A 4,944-nucleotide genomic window follows, 5' to 3' on the forward strand; every position below is an offset into this window, starting at 1 on the left:
ATTTGTTCTCAAGCACTAGCCTGAATTATTCTGCTTTTACTATTACTGGGCACTAATTTTACTCTTTCTCGCTTCATATTGTGGGAAATCGCAGACCTGACTAACATGATCACTGCACTTTATCCTACCTAACGCTTCTACATACTGTACTATGCTAGGATCGGCAGAGACTATGAAATTTATTGCCTTTCTTGATTGTCCATTAGGGCTTTTCAAGGTCCACTTCCTGTTAATTTGATTCCTCGAAAATGCATTCACTATTCTGAGTCTTATTCTTGGCACAAATTTCACCAACATCGCTCTGGTACTCTTGCTGGAGGCGATCCTTGTTGCCAATTGCTTGGTCTCCAGCCCGCCTTTTCTCCACTTTTGCATTGAAGTCGCCCATGACTACTGTATAGTGAGGTTGCACCTTTTTTATTGCTAACTCAACATGTTCATAAAACTGTTCCATTTCTCCATCGTCATGACTGTAGGCTGGAACGTAGTCTTGTACTACATGTGACCTGTTCCTCGTATTAGGCATTATTACGACGACTACTATCTTCTCATTGACGCTGTATAATTCATGAATGCTGCCCGCTATGTGCTTATGAATTAGAAATCCTACCTCTTATTCTCTCTTACTTGAAATACCTGTGTAGCAAAGGACGTGGCCATTAGTCAGCACTGCACAAGCCTCAGCAACTTTCCAGATCTCACTAAGGCTAATAATATCCCAGGAAAAGACTGATAGTTCCTCAAAAAGCCCTGCTAAGCGACTCACTCAAGAGGGCTCGCGTGTTAAACGTTCTGAAGTTCAGTTTTCAGGGGCCGCCAGTCCGGATCCAGAGAATCTTAGCACCCCCTGCCACGTCGCAGGTCTGACTGCCGCCCTGGGCAGTTGCTCCGCAGCCGCTCGAAACCGAGGGCCACGGGTTAAATGCAAAAGTCATAAGGGAAGTAGTGGCCGAATATGGCAGGGGGAGGTGAATTCTTATTGAGGCTAGGGAGTGTCCTTTTTGAAGCTTAGTAGGCCTTCCTAATTAGGTGGCACTTGTACTACTATAGCCCCAATGGCTATCAGCATTTTTGATGCGTCAGGCGCAACTCCAAACCTGACCAATGTAATAGACTGGACTAGAAATCGAACTTCCGGCCTTCAAATCAGAATCCAGGAGTTCTACCTTCAGTCCAGCGCAAAAGTAAATGTATCAGAATCCAAAAAAGCGCAGTGCACTTGCCCCCAAGGCGACGTATTGATTGCGATAGCAAACTATTAGACCTCCATTAAGGTAAGGTTGGTGGTTTTATCATCCGAATAAACTTCTGTAAACATTCGATAAAGAACTAAATTATGAACCATGGTGTCACGGCCGTGCAGGCAAACATGAATGCATCTCACTCGATGACCGCGGACACTAGCTGTCAGAACGCAGTGGCGAGTGAATTATCCTTCGTGCTTTTTTTTAAAATATATTATGAGGTTTCACCTGCCAAAACCAGGATCTAATTATGAGATCTGATTATTATTACGAGTGGGTACTCCGCAAATTCGGAGCACTTGAGGTTGTTTAACGTGCACTTAAATCTAAATGAACGGGTGTTTTCTCGTTTCGCCCGCATCCAAATGTCACCATGGTGGGCGGGATTGGATCCTGCTATATCGTGCTTAGCAGCCCAACACCATAGCCACTACGCAAATATGGCGGGTCTCCTTCGTGCTACATCTCGCTTCAAGGCGAAATAGGCGCGCGAGAACACAGTGCAGACGAAGCCATCAGACTTCTCGGGCAGCCTAGCCTTTGCACCCACCGCAGAAAACCGCCCAAATATGGCGTGCCCCCCATCTCCCCTAAATCTCCGCAATAAACTAAAAGCAAAGCCATCTTGTCAAAATTGCCGCTGTCCTTACTGGCGCGTGCCACCAAGGTTCGACGTTCGGCATTCGACCCTCCCATTGACCGAACGCCGTCACATGCTTTAGTGCGCTTTCTTTATTGCCTGTTTTTGGCTTCCGTCACCTTCGCGGTGCCACATATCGCGAGCGACGCATGGAAGCCACGATTCGCACTTCCTTTATGCTTTGTCTAGCGTAGCTCCGTGATTGCGATGTCTTGCTGCAGTGCTTTCGTGTGCCGCGCACGTGAAACTGACGGCACGCGATGCTTGAGTATTCTATCTGCGAAGCGAGATGCGGCGCGGAGGAAGGTTTGGTTTCAAGAAGATCAGCCGGGCTAATTTCAAACATGCTCTTTTTTATTGCAGAAAATGTGTAAATAAAAAAGAACGAAATGACTTGTCTTGCACTCGATATTCCTCGTGCCCTTGTACCTCTGAAGAAAGATCGTTATGGCAGGAGGAGGACGGGTGCAGTGGCCTTTGTGAATCTCTCTGAAGTTTGCCGGTTGGCAACTAGTACGTATCAACACTTCACACAGCTTAAGTGCACAAAGTGGGCGCTCCTCATAAAATTTTGTGCAGCACGCCACGTTTTCAAGTCTTGCCTCTTGCTCCATTTCTGTTCTTTATATTACTAAATTACTTACTTCCCTGATTGCATTGTTCGAATCTTTGTCTTTCAATATCAAATAATATTTGTGGCGTAAAACTTTAAGTCAAGGGTCTCTTGAACAAACATGCGAAAACGTGCGGCAGCGCCTATCGTATATTCAAGCTTTTTTTTTTTTATCTCTGAGGTGCTTACATTTCCGTAAGTGGGGTCTTGTAACAAAAATAACAAACAAATTACCTTTGCCTGCTCAATAAATATCACACGCCTGCTCAGGTACCTACAGTCGTATACAAATGAACAATGCTGCGGTGAATGCCTCTCAGAGAAAGCCCTTCTTCAAAAGACGTCGACCACGTATAATGACGTCACGGATAATTAGGCGAATTCAAGGCTACGAACTTCAAAAGCATTAAAGAAAATCGGCCTCGTCAAGCGGCGCATTCACCTCGCCTATTGTGAGACTAGACTAATAGAATAGAACTCGCTGATTCGGTCTTCGTTAGAGTACGCATCTATCATTCGGCATCCCCATCATGCCATCATGTCATCTCGAAGCGGTCCGCGCTCTGTGGTGTGTGTCTCTTCTGTGTGTCTCGTAAAAATGTTGCGCAATCCAACCTCTAATATGCTATACCAACACGCCCAGTCGTCAACCTTGCCGAAACAAAGTAGCGCACTTCATCGCCGCGCCTTATTTGTGATTTTAAAGCGTCACAAAACTGAAGGACTCCCTCAGAGTGCCATCACCGGCCATGCACAGAACATTTCCCCTATTACCTTTTTTTTTCACACCCTGTACCATAGTAACACGTCATTTTCCGGCTCACATATTTCTCCAGCGCATCATATCTCGACTATGTTAGATCACGCGTACAAATTTAAACCGACTTTTGGTCACACTGAACAATACCGGCATTAACCTCTGGAGCTATCACCAAATCAATGGAATTTATTGTTATTTAGTATTGCCACTATCAACGATTCCCACACTTCTCAGTCAGCACTTCACTCTTCTTTCGAACGTCAAGGCATGTTACAATAGTTTTCCTTTTTGTATTCGCTACTGTATGAGGTGTTTGTTGTCATTTTAGAGCAAAGCTCTCTATGGCTAGGATCCAGGATTTTATGGCGTCGGCGCAAAAAAATTCTCCCCTAACAACTGAAAGTGAAAGAGCCAACAACAAAAACAAACGCATATCGCCACTCATGTCGGAGCTCGGTTTAACGGCCACCTGTGTCTAAAACGACGTATGACGTATAAAATGTATGATGTAGTGTGTTGTAATGTGCGCCTTAGAAGGCGACCAAAGGGATCTTTTGATACCATTCGGCGCGACCGTTGCTATGGAAAGGCCACAAATGATCCGTACACCCGGCGAGCAGCGTGTCTACGAGGAGCGATAGCGAGAGTAGCGGCGGCAGAGAGACCGTCGACGTCGTGCCAACCTGGCGGCCCGAAAAGAATAGAATGCCCACGATGTGGCAGGTAATCGACGAGCAAGAACCGATGACGCATATCGCGACGCCGAGAACACCGCAAAAAGATGTCGTCACTACGAGGGCACAGTGCCGGGATTGGACGGCACCTGCGCAAGATACCAAAAAAGACTTAAGATTCTCGGTCGCAACTTCGGATCAAGCTGTCGAGTATGTGATCGCGCATGGTTCGATAATGAGCTCTCGGAAATCAACGGCATACGGAAGGAAGACCGACGACAGAAGGTGATGGATGTGCTGACGCGGTGCTTTACCGGCTAGAACGTTGGGGAATTCCGACTTTGCAGCACGAGTAAGGAGGCGCTGATAAAGCGTGACGTGCCTCGGTTCAGTACAACGCGTTTACAGACGTTCTGCTAAAGTGTGCGGTTCCACGTTTCTCGACGACGAACGGTTACGCGTACCCGCACGTTCCGGCGTGTCTTCCGAAGCTCAATGTTGATTCGATCGGCTTTGCTGGTCTTCTACCTTCACACGTAGAAATTGAACAAAGCACAGAAGTCTTTGATAAGTGAACCGAGTGTTTATTCATGCATCATGAACAGAGCGATAGTTTGTTTGCGCTATATAAACTACCCTGCCACAGTTTGTACACTTGTACATGCTGTGTTTCATATTGACTTGAGTTTCTACACGATGCATCGCGAGTGAAGTGACGTGTGATTTCTGGTGGATTGAGGTGGAGCAGCATGAAATTAATGAAAAGTTGGCCTAGGACAAACCAAGATGTAAGCACTGAAAGATAAGCAGGGTAATACTATCGGCAATTTTGAAGATATAATAAAAGCAGCGGAATAATTCTATACTGACCTGTACAGTACCAAGAACAGCCACGATACCTCCATTTGAAGTAGTAATGAACAGGTTACAGAGGCTCCTTCTATAACTAGCGATGAAGTTAGTAGGGCGTTTCAAGACATGAAACGGGAAAGAGCGGCAGAAGAAGACGAAAT

This window comes from Dermacentor andersoni, chromosome 9 (assembly GCF_023375885.2).
Source record: "Dermacentor andersoni chromosome 9, qqDerAnde1_hic_scaffold, whole genome shotgun sequence".
Lineage (NCBI taxonomy): Eukaryota > Metazoa > Arthropoda > Arachnida > Ixodida > Ixodidae > Dermacentor > Dermacentor andersoni.